The sequence below is a fragment of the Carettochelys insculpta genome, chromosome 13, assembly GCF_033958435.1.
Source record: "Carettochelys insculpta isolate YL-2023 chromosome 13, ASM3395843v1, whole genome shotgun sequence".
Classification (NCBI taxonomy): domain Eukaryota; kingdom Metazoa; phylum Chordata; order Testudines; family Carettochelyidae; genus Carettochelys; species Carettochelys insculpta.
In genome coordinates this window covers 29,580,505-29,596,952 of record NC_134149.1, presented here as the reverse complement: position 1 = coordinate 29,596,952, position 16,448 = coordinate 29,580,505, and the positions used below count along the sequence as shown (strand labels likewise).

The window sequence follows — 16,448 nt, the reverse complement described above, 5'->3', positions numbered from 1 at the left end:
AGTAGATTTTATTCTCCTGCAGAGTGGGCAGTGAGCAAGACCTTCTTAAACCATGAGTGCCTGTGACTCTCCAGGAAATTCCATCCATTCTGGGGCATTTGTAGATGGCTGGGACATTAAGTCCTGAACCAAAATCCACTGAAATCTACAAAAATCTGTTGGCTTCAATAAGCTTTAGAACAGGCCCTCTGTGTACAACTCCCATGCTACTCTCTGGATTCACATTCCCCACTCCCCACAGAAGCTCCTTCAGAAGCCATGTTACCAGTGGTTTTCTGCCTATGTGTACACTAGGAAATTAGGTCAAATTTGTTCTCACAAATTTTGTAGCACCCGATTTTGTAAAGTCGAGGGTGCATGTCCACACTGGCACTAGCAATACAGTATTTTTTGTGAACGTAATTCTTTTTATTCAGAGGACAGCAAAGGAGTTCCTGGCAGGGGCTCTGGAAGTGGGTAAGCAAAGGCAAGAGTCGTTTTGTCATCCCAGGCGTGGGAATATCAGCCTTTTGCTCTCAGAAGCATCCCTGGGAGTGGAATGCAAGGCTGCCCTTGGCTCCTCCTCTGGGGTGCTGATGGGAGTGGGGATGGAACATGGTAAGGAAGACGTGGTCCGTCATTAACTGCAGTGGTATTTTGTGTTCCTCTACTAAGTGCCCCAGCAGTTCTGTTTAATGCCTCATCTGGCTTCCATATCTCCTGGGTCTGGACTTCACACTCTCTGCACACCCGCCTGTCCTTCTAATCCACCTTCATCTCCTCCAGTGTGGCTCTTCTCCATGCATTTATCTGTGCCCTGTCCATGAGGCAGCTTGTGTGTGCTCTAGGAACATATCTTCCTGGGGTCATTTTCTCCTTTGGGTCTACACCAGTCTAATAGCTGGATGGGGAGGGGAGCCGTGGTCAACGACACCACTGTTGAGCACACTGCAACAAAACATAAGCGAATGCCACATATTAGGAAGATACATTTCCTGTAAATGAGAAATTTACCAACACACAAAGGAATTTCATGAAAGAGCCTCTGTAGCGAACAATAGGGATGTGTTAAGTACAAAGACAAATTTTGGCTTTTAAGCATCCTCTGTGCAGCAGGTACTACACAGAGATCTTAAGGGACCTCCTTGACTTGGTTCGCTTCCAGCCATGGTAAGGCACAGAGTGGAGCATGCTTTCAAGCCTGTGATTCCAAACGCCATTTGTGCAGCTGTGCACGGTGCAAGCAGGCAGGTGGGAGCATAGTGGCTTTTTGGGCTGTGGCAGTGGTGATCACCACATGCTTCCCCTCCCGGCTTTGCTGGGGCATTGAGCATTTTCCTTCTCCCAGGAGCCCAGGGACAGGAAGTGGGGCAGGAGTGGTCGTGCTGCTTGTGCTATTAGGGCTGCGTGGCTCTTGCAGTCACCATGTGCTTCTCCCCCACACCACCACCACCACTGGCTGGTACAGTAGAAGTTTCTCTTCCCCCAGGAGCCTGGGGAAGAGAGGGGAGGAAGATATTCCAAGCATGACAGAGCAGCTTGTGGCATCATAGCTTAATGCTCCTTCCCCTGCTTCCTCCAGGTTGCAATGAGAGACATCAGCCTGCTAAGAATAACACACATTGGTAGGAACTGATGCTGATTGAATGTGGGCAGAAGGCTGGTTGTGCTGCATTTCTCTGTGGTGGAATGACACCACATTACTTACTGCTGGCTCGGCATGGAAAGGTGTCCTATTGTGAGTGGGAATCAGGCAGGCCTCCCAGAAGCCTCGTGAGAAGGATTGAAGAGTATGCGTCTGAGAGCTTTATGGAGATGTGCAAAGGGGCTCAGTGCTCCATCCCCAGACATATTAAGGGTAGGTACAGCACCTGCCACTGATCACCAATTGCCTCAACCCACTGATGATTAAAAGTGAGAACTCATCAGAGGTGCCCTCCCCACCATCATGGTCTGGCTGCAAATCATCTTGGGAGGAGGGGATGAGAGCCAAAGTGATAAAAAGTTCCTGTCTGTCAGTGAGATCAGCTGCTCCATTTGCCTGCTGCCCATTGTCATCTTCCTCTTCTTGCTCATCCTTCATGTCTTCCCTGCTGTTGGCAGAGGCTGCCTGAGGAATCTCTTGGGAGGCAGCCATTGACTGTTTGGGAACAGTGGTTGGGTCCCCCCTAGAATCCCATGCAGCCACTCATAAAACCGGCGTATTTGCAGCAATGACACATAATGTCCATTTAGACTAACAGATATTTTGGAGCATAAGCTTTCGTGGGCAAAGCCCTGCTTCGTCAGATGCATGACAGATGCATGAAGCGGGTCTTTGCCCACGAAAGCTTATGCTCCAAAATATCTGTTAGTCCACAAGGTCCCACAGAACTTCTTGCTGTATAATGTCCATTTGTTTCCTTTGTCTTCTGGTATTCCTGCTTGAGCTTTATTTTCATGCAGCACTGCTGTGTGCTCCTGGCATATCTTTTTCCACCATGGCCTGTGAGATTTTGGCATAGGTATCTGTTTCTTCTTCTGCTTTGCAGTTCTGCCAGTACCACTTCATTCCCCCCGACCCTCACCACTTCATTCCCCTCACCCTCATGCACAAATAAGGTCCTGGTACTCCTGCAAGCACCATGCTAGAGCTCGCCTACAATCCTGGGAATACATGGCCAGGTGTGCTGCTAAGGTGCACTGCTCACTGCATTTCCCATGCTGGCCAAATAGGAAATGAAATTCAAACTTTCACAGGCTGTTTCCTACACATCTGGAGAGCAGTGGAGCTGAAAGTGGTGGCCAGAGTGGTCACATTGGGGCACTGTAGAACATCTCCAGGAGGCTAATGCTCTGTCTGCGCTACCCGAAAGTCAACCATGGAAGGTTTATGTTGGTATTACTCCTTGGCTATGTCTACACGTGCCCCAAACTTCAAAATGGCCACGCAAATGGCCATTTCTAAGTTACTAATGAAGCGCTGAAATGCATATTCAGTGCTTCATTAGAATGCGGGCGGCCACAGCACTTCGAAATTGACACGCTGCACCGTGTTTGAAAGGATAGGAAGGATCACAGGAGCAAGGTCACACTGAAGAGGAAATCTGGGGATCCCTCTGACATGGACATGGCCAAAACCCCATTTTTATCGCTGTTACAATATTGTGTAATTGGCTTGCCACTGGAAATGAGAAAAGATCATACAATTTCTTGTCTATTTTTAAAAGAAAGGAATCTAAGGCTATGTCTAAACAACACGGTTATTTCAAAATATCTTATTTCAAAATAATGCCTCTAAACACAACAAGCATGTCAAAACAGCAATGTGCTATTTTGAAATAGAGCGTCTGTAAGGATTGGACACTGTCTCAAATATAAGGCCTGAAGCAGTTCAGGTGGGGCATCAGGTGAGCAGTTGCTTCCCGTGGTTCTGAGGTTCTGGCTTAAAGGACTGCCCCAGATGCCCTTTTTCAGGTTTCCCTGCTTACTTGCCTGCCTCTGTGCGGGGCAGCGAAGCATTCACACCACGCACTGGTTGCCCTGATCCAGGGCATTCTCTACTATGGAGCTAGAGCTAGTGCTGGCCACAGCCAGTCTTGAGCCCCTCCTGCTCCTGCTGCAAGTCATGCAGCACTTTGTGCAGGCTGACCCCCAACCTCTGGAACCTGACCCTGAGACCATCGGTGGACCCTCCTTGGGTATCTGGGGCAGCGGAGCCAGCAGCTGGAGGCCACCAGCCATGGACCACACCCTGTGCCCACATCATCTGGTATCTGGACACCAGTGAGGACTGATGGGACCATGGAGTGCTGGGGAGACCAACAATGGCTCCAGAACTTCTGCACGATGAAGACCACCTTCCTTGAGCTCTGCGGATGGCTCGACCCTATCTTGAGGTGATCGGACAGAAACATGAGACCTGCCATCCCCCTGCAGAAGCATGTTGCCACCCCCCAGGGAAACACTACCAATCTGTTGGGAACCAGTTTGGCATGGGGAGGTCGACCATCGGGTTCTTGCTCATGGAGGTACAGGGGTCCTGAACCACTGGCCCAGACAGGAGAGTGGAAGTGGGGAGTACCCTGGGAGGATGCCTTCCATCATACTCCTGTGAACAATAGCCGGGGTGGGTGTGAGTGCAGGGAGTCACCATTGCTGAAGGGGGAGCTGGGGGGAGGATCGGGGGTGTGAAGTGGCAGATGCCCTGGCACCCTGGTGAATCGCGCTTCATCCCTCCCACCACAGGTGGTCAGAGCCATCATTCACATCCTGCTGTGCAGGGTTATCTGCCCACGGATGTGGACGTCATCATCGAGGGGTTTGGAATCCTGGGCTCTCCCAACTATGTGGAGAGGAGCTATCGATGGGACATGCATCCCCGTCCATGCCCCAGAACACTGGGCATCCAGCTGCATCAACTGGAAGGGTGGTGAGGGAAGGCACATGATACCTGCATGTTTTGGAACTCTAGCCTGTTCCAGAGACTGCACACTGGGACCACCTTCCCTGACCACACCATCAGAGTTGGGGACATGGACATGCCAGTGTGACAGGTGGGGGATGTGGTCTATCCCCTCAGGTCATGGCTGATGAAGCCATACGCCACCTACCTCGCCCCCCCTTCTGGGAGGCATTCAACACCCAGCAGGCCAGAGCCCGCATGGTGGTTGAGAGTGCCTTTGGCCACCTGAGGGGGACATTTTAGATGTCTCCTCACCCACTTGTGCAATTTGTTTGAAAGAAAGGGGGAAGCCTTCCTGCCTGCGTGGGGGGCAGAGACTGAGTGTGTGGGCCAGGCGTATGAGCAGCCATGGATGGCTGCCATCCAGTAGGCCCATCAAGGGCCTGCACACATACAAGAGGCCCTGAGAGAGGGCTTCACTCAAGGGGAGCACTGACCCCATCCCCTGGGCTGCCTCATTGGGGGCATCTGCAACACCTGTCCCTGCTATCCCCACAACCCAGCCCCCTCACCCCCTTCCTGATGACTCAATAAAAAAAACAGTTGTGTTGAACCAAAAGCTTGGTGTCTTGTTAACTGGGGTGTGTGTAGGCAACCGTTGGGGGGTAGGGGGAGTGGTGGAGGGGGGCAGCAGCAACTGGAGGCCAGGGTGAGGGGGATCTGAGCTCTGGCAGTGAGGGCACTGTCCCCCACAAGTTATACCACCACAGGTGCAGGGCCCTCAGTGTCTCCAGTGGCAGGGAGGAAGAGCATGGGGGGTGAGGTAGGAGGGGGAGTGTGCAGTGGGGAGAGAGTGATGGTGGGTGAAGGGTGCATGGGCCCAAGCAGGAGGGCCACCATGCCCCATCTGAGGGCTTGGGAAGCCTCCACCAGGGCATGCCGCAAGCCAGCTGCACCTGGGAGTGCTCCTTGTGGAGCCACAGGTTTTCCTCGACCCAGTGAGCCATGAGGTGGCGCATGTCCTGGAGCTCTGCCAGGTGCTGCGTCTGGTATTCTGTCACATGGCAGTGGCACCTGAGGTGGCTGTGGGAGTGGGGGTCAGGGGATGCTGTTCGCCCTCCTACAGCCCCAGGTCTGGCTGTGGAAAGCAAGGGCAGAGGGTCAGCCATCCTGGGAGACACAGTGCGAAGCCCAATCCCCACCCATAAGCTGAGAGTGCCAGCTCTCAGCTCTGTCACAGCCATCCTGCTGGGAGCCAGGTGTTCCTGGGTGTGGGAGCTGCCCCAGGACTGGGGGCATGCCTGTGTGGCATGTGAGGAACTGCAGGGAGTGCGTATGTTGTGCTCCCCTGCCTCCTTCGTGTGTACCACCTTGGGATTAGGGGCATAGCAGGCCTCTCCAGCCACCTCGTGTCTCATAGCTGAAGGGTCCCCTGCGGCAGCCCCCGAAGGGCCTCATGCCTGGGAGCAGTGCGGCACATGGTCCTATGTGTACTGGTTGATGCTGCTCTGTGGCCAGCCAGGGCCAGATGTGCAGTCACCAGCCACCCTGCTCAGCCAGCCCTTCCACTCCATGCATGGGGGACAGAGACTGCGCTCACCATGTGGTCTCTCTCCTGCATCGGATGACAGGGATGGCTCCTGTGCCTGGCCTGTGGGCTGCTGTGGCTCACTGCCAGTCTGGAAGCACTCCATCCTCTTTAAGAGCGCCAGGCTGGGATGAGATCATGAACTCTTCCTGGTGCATGCCCGAGTGGTCAGTTGGCCGTGCTGGGGAGAGACTGGAGGCTATTTATTTCGAAGCAGCCCTTTGCCCTTGTCTAAATGGCACTTATTTTGAAATAAGCATTACTCCTGAAAGATTAAGGTTTACCAGATTCCGAATACCATGCCTGCTATTTTGACTTTATTTTGAAATAGCATGTGCGTTGTTTAGACACTATTCAAGTTATTTCAAAATAATGTGCAGTAGTTCTGAATAACTCGCCTGTGTAAACAAAGCCTACGTGAGACTGACCTTGCTGTAGCCACAGGGCTTTCTCTATTCAGCACAAGTTTCATATTTAACAACTTGGGCCTGGGTGGCTGAAGTGAAGATGAAGGGGACCATCTTGCTGGGAATAAGTCATACACCATTCTGATTTGCAAAAAGGGTTCCAAAAATTGCATGAATCACATGAAATTATGTGAAGTATTGTGTCCTGTCTTTGCTCTGGTGTACCTTACACATCTCCTAGTGATTCTGTGATCAGGTACATAATATGAAGGAGATACAGAATCAGAAAACTGAGAAGGAGGAGGTGATCAACATCAATGTAAGGAGGAGAAGGGCAAAGACTCTCATAGGACTCAGAACAAAGGAAAAAAACAAGCAAAACCTCGAAAACAAAATATTGTAGAACAACTTGTATATTATTTTCTTTCTAACCAAGCTCATTAACTGTTTTCATACACATAGGTAACAGAACTCAAGTCATCGTACGTAAAAGCCCCTTGACAATTGGCATTATTTGCTATAACAGGAAGCAAGTGGACAGTTCAGTGAATGAATCAGACCCACATTCCCATCCGCACTATAAACACAGTTTAAGAACTCTCCCAAATATTTCATATCATTTTATCTCCTTCTGCTTACAGTGCTCTCCCAATAGTCTTAATTCTGTCAACTATTTAGTTCAACAAACTCTCCTCTTAGCAATCTGGACTCTGTTAGCTATGTAATCACACCTGCGGCCCAATGCACAATGATGTATCACAGAGTGAATAAAATCTGTGAGTACTTTTGTGAATAAAAGGCTTGATTTGTTATGATTCTTTGGGGTCCTAGGTCTTGTTTATGCAAAATTGGACAAATCACTGGATATTTAGATGTTTCACAAACTGTAATATAGATAGATATTTGTCCAATAATTCACCCTAAAATGTGACACCCTCCATTTTAATGGTCTTTTTAAAATGCATTCATCTAGGGTTTGTTCGTGCAAGATCCTGAGTACTTCTGTGAGCTGCACCAGAACCTCAACTTGTATTGAGCTCTGTAAGTGCAGAGCCCCTCACCCCTTGCAGGATTAATCATCCCCTCACCCTGTTTTCAGGGAGTAGAAACAACATGTGATTTAATTTGCAGCATCTGGGTTGCTTTGTCACCCAGACTTATCTGTGAGTACTTAGAAGAAGTCAATGTTAGCAGAAAATAAGGGATGGTCCACAGACAATTTGCCAAATTTGTGCAATTATTACTTGTAATGAAGAATTCAATCAGCTCTGTATATAGTGTTTGAATTAAGCTCATGGGCCACATCTACACAAGAAGCCTCCGTTGACAAAAGTCATTGTTCCAAGGGATTTCCCGGCAAAACTTCTGTCAACAGATCACATCTACACATAAAAGCAGATCGAAAGAGCAATCCACTCTGTCAACAGAGAGCAGCCAGACCGCCCAGCCCTGTCTCGACAGAACGGCTGACTGTAAGCTCTGCAAACAGATCTGCCTGGTGAACCAAAAGCCCTGTCCGTTGACAAAAGGGCCCCAGAGTGTCTATTTGGCTATTTTGTTAACAGAACACTGTCAGGAGAGGCATTATACCTGAATGGGGAAAGCGATAACACTTCCAGCGGATGTGCCGTGTTTTGTTGACAAAGCGCATTTGCCGTGTAGACACTCCATGGTTTTTTTCTGGCAAGAAAAGCAGCTTGTGTAGACGTGGCCATGATCTCCCTCTAAGGATACATCTACCCTGGCACAAAACTTCAAAATGGCCATGCAAGTGGCCATTTCGAAGATTATTAATGAGGCACTGAAAAGATACAGCCTAAATCTCATATAAGTTTGACTTGAGCACCAATCCACTAAAGTATCTGAAAGCAAACTCATTCACTTGAGCTGCTTGGTGTAGCATGGGATGCAATAAGTGGGCAAAGACCGTGCTGGCTTCAAGCCTGCATGACAAGTGAGTGAATGCTGACGTCATTGATAGTATGCTTTTTCCACGGCAAAGCAATATCTTGACCTGGTATGTAATTGATTTGTGCATCCAGAAGATGTTAGAATACAACTGATTTTCCCAGCTACCACACCAATCAAATAGTTAAAAATGATAAGCCAGATAGCACATTATGTGTGTAAATGTCTGATTATATAATGTAGCTATACACATGGGTTTCTTTGTGCATTCCAGTTATATACTTGGAAAAGGAAAGAATGTGCCTGTAATCCAAATGAGCTGCTGTTGATTCAGTGGGTGGCTCTTTTCCCTCTGAGTCAGTGCTGAATCAGTATCCGAGTGTGGTGTTAGAGGTTACTGCATTGTATGATGTGCTGGTTTGGAGAACATTTAAAAGCACAGGACTGACTACGTGTTGTCATCAATGAACCCCTAGAATCTTTCACAAGATTGCTAGTGTTGTGACCAAATTCCAGCACTTGCATTGCATTCCACCGGCTGTTTCAACTGGACATAGTCCAATTCCTTGTCATTTCCTGGGCTGAAATAGTGTGTTCTCATGTATCACTGAGAGGTGGCTGCATTAGGTCAGTGAGGCAAGGACTTCCAGTATGTGAACACTTCTCACAAAGAGAGTAGGAAGTGCTACAAGGTTGTCTGTTGGGGGGCAGGGAGAGAGAGAAGGGGAGTTTCCAACACTACCTTGTTTTCTGTAAGGGTAGGAGGAATAAGATTGCTCCACCCATCCCTGAAGTGTCACTGTGGCTCTCGCACAGACAAGACTTTGGGGAAAAGATTTCCCCTCTCCAGCTTTTATGAATTGCACAGATGCACTGTTGCATCCAGATGCACTGTTAATCAAACCACAGCCGTATCGGGGCATGGGGGCAAGGTGCATTGGGGCTGGAGAGGTGCATCTACATTACAGAGTTTTGTAGACAAAACTTGCAGAGCATCTACACACAAACTATGTTTTGTCAACAGAAACTGTCAACTAAAAAGCCATGTAGACGCTTCAGGGGGCCCTGTTCTCAACAGAACAGATCAGAAGCTCGATCCACTTTTAGGGATAGGGCAGGATCTGTTGAAAGAAGTTTTGTTGGAACATCTCTTCCAACAGTAACTTCTGTATACAGATGCTTCTAGTGTAGATGTAGCCAAGATGTGTGGAGAAGACACCCAGCATGGGGACGATGGGTCGTCGCAGTGATCTGCAAAGTCGTCTTGAAGGGGAAGCTATGGGTCAGCATTACTGACCCTGGAGCTGCACATCGGTTCTCACTGTCCATGTTCCATAGAGCCCAAAAGAGAGGAATTAGTTCATGTAGCATATTATACACAAAAAGATCAAATAAATATATTCTGGGCACAAATATTAACTGGTACGAAAAGCAAAATAATTTTAATAAAAATTACAGGAGGAAATTCAAATGCAACTGTCTCAAAAGTGAGGGCAGATCTACACAAATATTTGGTACACATCAAGCTGGGGTGTGAGTCTACCTCCACTAATCTCTCATGCACTAACTGAACAACAAGAAGTCTTGTGGCACCTTATAGACCAACAGATATTTATATTTATATATATATATATATTTATATATAACAGGAATTTACATATTCATGCACTAACTGTTCATGTAGATCTTGTTGAGCTGCATTTACAGTTTGCTAGTGCACTTTGCTCTACCTTGCTTTGAACTGGGAATAGATTGAATTACGTTCTTTAGCCAAGTCCCAGATAAGGCTGGATTATAGGCTAGTTATAAATCTGTATCTTTGAAAATGGATTTCTGCTAGCTAATTTGTTTGTGCTGGTAAGATACGTGTGAAACAGACTTTTAACTATGGAATACTTAAAAAGAAGGCGTTTGAAAGAAACTCAAAGTACTGATGTCTTTCTACAAGTAAGATAATAGCATTCACCTTCATGGCAGAAATACTCCACGGCAGTACAGTGCTGTTCATTTTAAAAGGAGATGTTTGTATTTTAATCAGTAAATGCATTGGCAAGAGATACAACTCAGCTTCAGCTAGCACACAGCTCACAGCACCAAAGCATTACTCAGATGTGCATTACCATTTTCTCTACTGTGGAAAAAGATCATTCCCTTCTTTTCCTCTGCCCGAATGCTAAGAATGCTCTAGCCAAACATACTGAATAACCTCTCGAGGTTCATGGCAAGCTTTGTTTAAATACAAACCTTAAATAAGGACAAAGAAGATTCTTTCAAACCAACAGTAAGTATTCTCGCGAGGAACACAGACACTGAGGCCTTTTCATGTAATTAGCCCACATTTTGCTTATCACAACTCTAGAATGTAGAAACTGTAGCATCAATAGGTGCAAGCCCAACAGATGGTTATCTCCAAACTTTAGCCTTAGACCTTCTCATATATATTAAAGAAAAATCAAGTGTGAGACTGGAGCAGAAGAGCGTGATGACTAAAATGGAGACCATGATGTATTCATAATCACGTATTTTGTAGGTGTAGTACTTGGTTTATTTTTAATATTATTTTTCAGGCTGTTGCCTGTCATGTTGGGACACAGGCAAAAGCCAAGTTGCAGACGTGCATCTGATGAAGTGGGTCTTTGCCCACGAAAGCGTATGCTTAGAACATAAGAACATAAGAATGGCCATACTGGGTCAGACCAAAGGTCCATCGAGCCCAGCATCCCATCTGCCGACAGTGGCCAATGCCAGGTGCCCCAGAGAAGGAGAACAGAAGACAATGATCAAGTGATTTATCTCCTGCCATCCATCTCCTGCCCTTGTTATGAAGGCTAGGGCACCATACTTTATCCCTGGCTAATAGCCATTTATGGACCTAACCTGCAAAAATTTATCAAGCTCTTTTTTAAACCCTAATAGAGTCCTGGCCTTCACAGCCTCCTCGGGCAAGGAGTTCCACAGGTTGACTGTGCGCTGTGTGAAGAAAATCTGTTAATCTATAAGGTGCCACAGGACTTCTCGTTGCTTTTGTGGATACAGACTAACACAGCTGCCCCTCTGGCAAATTGCAGACAGAGGTTACAGTGTAGGTGAGCACTTTTTGATTAATAGTCTTGATGTGATGCACAAGAGTCACCAGCCTAATGAGATACTTATCTCTAAAGTAGCTACAATGGGCTCTGCGAGAAAGTGGCTCCTGCATGACGCACCACGCTGCAAGTTCAGTGGGAGTGGCTGGGGGCGTTGCTGGCAGGGTGTGTTTCCCTACCAGGTGCAGAGTTGTGTGCACCCTCCTGGGGTTGCACCAGGTAGGTTCTCTGATCCCCTACCCGCTCCCACTCAGACGCAACATCCCCACCCCTGCTCCCCCTCCACACACTGTCCTCCCACCCACTCCTGCACCCTCCCTCTCACCCTGAGCCATCACTCCTCACACACACACCCTTCCTGCACCCTCCCTCCTGCCCAGAACCTGCACCCTCACTCCCGTCCTACTCTTGTACGCTCCCTCACAGACTCCCTACCCAGCTCCTGCACCCTCTCTGCTGTCCAGATCCCTGAACCCCGCCTCCTCCACCCTCCTTTCCACCCATACCCCACACTCCCACCTCCACTCCTGACCACCCAGACCCCGTTCCCTCACTCTAAGTGCACTCCTGCATCCTACTCCTTGCCTGGCTCCCACATCCCACCCCAACCCGCTCCCCAGCAGTCCACTCCTGTGCACTAAATCCCTCAGTTTTTGGCCTCTCCCCAGAGCATAGAGGGCCCCCACAAAACCTCCTACCCCCGTCTCCCTAGGCTCTGGGATGGAGCTGACGCATAGAGAAGTGAACCTCTTTCTTTCTGCTTCTCAGCTGGGGGCTGCGTCTGTGAAGGTTTCTTTATCTCTCCTCTCTTGGGGGCCATGTGGACAAGTGTTTTTTGTTGTTGCTTCTGACTTGTGTGTGGCCCCCAAGTGATTTTTCTGTGGGTCACTGGCCCCCAACTCACAAAAGTTCCTCACCTGTTTTAAACTAAGATCCTGTAGAGTAATACAGTAAATTCAAAAACTGACTGAGGTTACATGGCTTCATTATCATTTGAATGATTCTTCCACAGGTTCCACTGCTGATAGCTCTGGCAGGTGCTGTCATTGTTAAATTCCTTATATCCTCTCTGGCGGAAGCAGAGTCACAGAACAAGTATAGGAAGGGGCAAATGGGTGGACATTAGGAGCCAGTGGTGCTCCAAATCTACAGGTGCCCTACCCAGCTGTATAGTCTGCATATGGGTAAGGATGGTTATGTCTGAGTGCCCCTATCAGATTGCACATCAATGTACATTCCACTGTTACGTCAGATTTCCTCACGAGCTGTAAGTTTCTGCTTCTTCAGCTTCTTTTGAGATATCTTTTTCTTCTGAGCAACTTCCTCTTCTGGCATTAGAACAATCTGCTCCTTCTCAGTGAGGATCACCTCAATATGACAAGGAGAGCTCATGTAGGGGTTGATAGAACCATGAGCTCTGGAAGTACGCCTGCATGTTTTTGGGGCCTTATTGACCTGGATGCGCTCAATTACCAGAGAATCCACATCAACACCCTTATGGTCAGCGTTACTCTCAGCATTTTTGAGCATGAGCAGTAGGAATTCTGCGCTCTTTTTAGGTCAACGCCCCTGTGTCCAGCCCCATTGCTTGGCCTGGGCACATCTTCCAATGCCACCATTGCAACAATGGAAAGGAACACACTGCTTTTTTAAGGTTACACCATCTAAGTACCTACTGGCTTTCTGGATATGCACACTCTTGATAGCTTGGGCAGTCTCATGAGTGTTTCTAAAGTGGACTCGAAGGTTAGAACCCCCTGACTTGCATGATTTTGTGGGGTCCTCTGGATCAAGTGAGTAGTGGACCATTTTCTGAGCTTAACTCAGAAGCCACCTGCACCGGCAGAAAGCGCTGTTTGTCATGTACTACCTTGCTAGTGGAAATAGTATTATTGTTTGTAATGTCCTGATCCAGTCAGTATCAGGCTATATCTACACTAGAGGGTTTTGTCGGCAAAATGGCTGTTTGTCTGCAATCTGTTGACAGAAGTTTTGTTCTGTCAACAAATCTCTGTAATCTAGACATAGCCTCACTGCTGGGGAAAACACAGATCAGCTCTCTGAAAGTGTGAGTGTGTCTGGTTTTTGACAACTGCTTTAAAGGATCCTATAGCCTAGGACTGTGGAGGGTTTATAGGACATAGCTGAAGGCTCTGTGTGTCTGTGGAATAAATCCATGCAGATCCCACAGAAACTGAGACAAAATATATAGCTGACTGATTCAGGCAATCAGACTGAAAAAGCTTATTATTGGTAATATTTCATTACCTTTGTGTGATACCGGGTTATGAAGAGGAATAGAAACAATAGTGAGGTGGTAATTTTATGCAATTAGTAATTCAGCAGGGATTTTTAACCCTATGTACAAATGCACTTGGTATTTCCATGCTAGAAAATTATAACCAAGGCTAAAACAGCTCTTTAGTGCATCCATGGATGGAGGATTAGGCCAAGCAAGTCATCTTAGACTGTGCTGCTTCATATAGGCTGGGTCTACACAAGATAATTTTGTCAACAGAAGGGGCCTTCTGTTGATATAACTAAGGGAGCAGCTACACACTTAAAGCAGTCTGTCAACAGAATCTTGACAGATCTCTGCATTTGCCTCGACAGTATTATCCCTCAAAAATATTAGGCATAACAATCTGCCGACAGAGTACTGTAGATAGAAGTGCAGGGACCACATCCAGGGTTCTCCCTCTGGGTTGCAGGAGTGCTAGCTCCCTTCTGCCATTCTCTGTCCTCCCGTGGCCTGGCGGCCCATGGTGCTGTCCAGCCCGCTTGGTGCTGGGTGCCACACGTCAGCCCTCTGGGGCCAGGGTGGCAGGGCAGGGTGGTGGGGCCATTTAGCCTGCCTGTGTCCTGGGGCTGATGTCCCTGGGGGTGGGCTGTGGCTGCCCTGGGTGGGACTGTGTGCCCCCTCCCCCAGCCCCACGGCCACTGGCATGCACGGTACATACCTCTGGGTCCCTCCAGGAACTTGGGCGAGGCGTGGTTGGAGAGGGCCAGGCTGGATGGGCCAGACAGGACATCGATGAAGAGGGCCCCCTCACTTGAGCCGTCGTCATCGCTGCTGGCCTGGATCCATGGGGAGTGCCTGTGAGTGGCCAGTGGTCCGGAGTGCTCCTCCCCCTCAGTGCCCATCTCTTCTGGCTCCGGCTTGGTCAGGGGGTCAGCGGTGTCCAGATAGATGGCCAGGGTCCCGCCTCCTGGGGCCCAAGGAGGCAGTCAAGTTCTTTAAAGTAGGGGCAGCTGATGGGCACTGCCCCGACCACCCGGCTGTCTCCCGAGCCTGGCAGTAGGCCTGCCAGAGCTCCTTGACTTTGGACCTCACCTGGTCCGGGGTCTGCGTGGGGTGACCCCAGCTGGTGAGGCCCTTGGCCAGGCGCTCGAACGCCGCGGCATTCTGGCACCAGACCCCCGTCTGCTGCAGGCCCTCCTCATCTTCCCACAGGGCGCGGAGGTCCTGCAGCTCGGCTTCTCTCCAGGAGGGGGCCTGGCACTTGTGGGGCTGGCTCCCCTCCTGGGAGGACTCCCCCTGGTCTCTGGATGGCTCCTGGGTTGGAAGGGAGGTCTTGTGGTTGCTCCCAGGGCATCACGGCTGGGAGCAGGCCGAGCAGCAGCCTGGGCTCCCTGCTGCCTGCACGCTCTCAGCTTCCTGCCTGAGGGCTTCTGTGAGCCTACGTGCTGCAACGCGGCCGGACGCTGGATCCATTGAACTCCGCTTGTGCTGTGAGCGGCGCTGCCGGCTGATTGCGGCCATGGAGGACCCGCTCTTTTGAAACAGCGGGCCATGGAGTGTCTACACTTGCTGTCTTTCAAAATAATCTTTCAAGAAGGTGCTTTTCCCATCCTGGGAGCAGAGGACCGACTTCAAAAGAACCAGGGAGTTCTTTCCAAGTTGATTTCGAAAGAGTGCGGTGTCAGTGTAGACGCTCCTCGGTTTCTTTCGAAAGAACTGAGTCTTCCGATCTGCATTTTGAATGTACTTGCTAGTGTAGATGCACCCCATCTGTTACCAGAGGTTCTGTTGAGATTTCCCTGTCGACAGTAACTTCTGTCAACAGATGCTTCTAGTGTAGACGTAGCCATAATGTATTAATGTTCAGATCCTGCAAAGGTCTATGCTCATTTGTAAGCCTATTGAGACAACCTGTATGGATAAAGTTAAGCATGTTTATTCTTCTTTGCCAGTTTGGGAATTAGTTTTAAATCTTCTGCTTTACCGAGGGGAGAAATCTATTTTCTTTTGCTACTGGGGCTCTTCACATCTCTGATAGCTACTCTCTCCTTTCGACCACCCCCCACCCCAAAAATGTCCACTTTAAGGTTCTCTGATTAATTAAAATTGCAATTTATAATGTCGTAAAGTAACAGAAAGACACAAAGAGATGCATGTATCCTGGTATGTTTCTTTGCTTCTCCTAATACTTCAGGAAATAAAGAAACACTTGTGAGATCACTATCTGTCCTTTACAGAATTTAGGAACACACCTGTCAGTCAGCTAGAGGATTTCACTGAATGTGAGCTACACATTGGCACCTTCTAGGTCATGCAGAGTTCTAGAGTGGACCTATCTTGGGAAACAGCAGAAAATGCCTCGTGCTGAACTTGAAGTTTTGTTAGCCAAAGTTCACAGAGTTGTCATTAAAAGGCGAAGCAGCTCTTTCATTGTTAATGTCAGCTGGCTTTAAAACTCTTCATAATCTGTGGATCTCACAAATGTGGTTTATGGCAAATGAGAAAATGTTGTAAAGAACTAGGAATATCCACAAGTATGTCCTTTCACATCTTAGTATTTGGCTGCCCTGTGATTGCTACCTTTTATTGAAGTGCTAGAGGAAATAAGATGACGAAATAAACTATGCAGCATTTTGTGATGCTTCTCTGAATGAAAGCCTTTGTTTAAAAATTACAGTTGTAATTATGGCTTTAGATTTGTCCTGAAGAAGCACAGTGTGACTGAAATAATGGTTCTGACAGTGTAATACCATCAGCAAAATCAGACAGCATTGACTAAACTGAATAGTATGAGAGGTACCCAAGTTAGTCTTTATCTTCAAAAACAACAAGAAGTCCTGTGGCCCCTTATAGA

At 48.4% G+C, this 16,448-nt stretch overlaps 1 pseudogene; it reads right to left on the bottom strand.

Annotated features, from left to right (window-relative positions):
- Positions 1-12,600: 12,600 nt before the first annotated feature.
- On the bottom strand, positions 12,601-13,161 carry LOC142020378 (large ribosomal subunit protein uL22-like; annotated as a pseudogene).
- Positions 13,162-16,448: the final 3,287 nt, after the last annotated feature.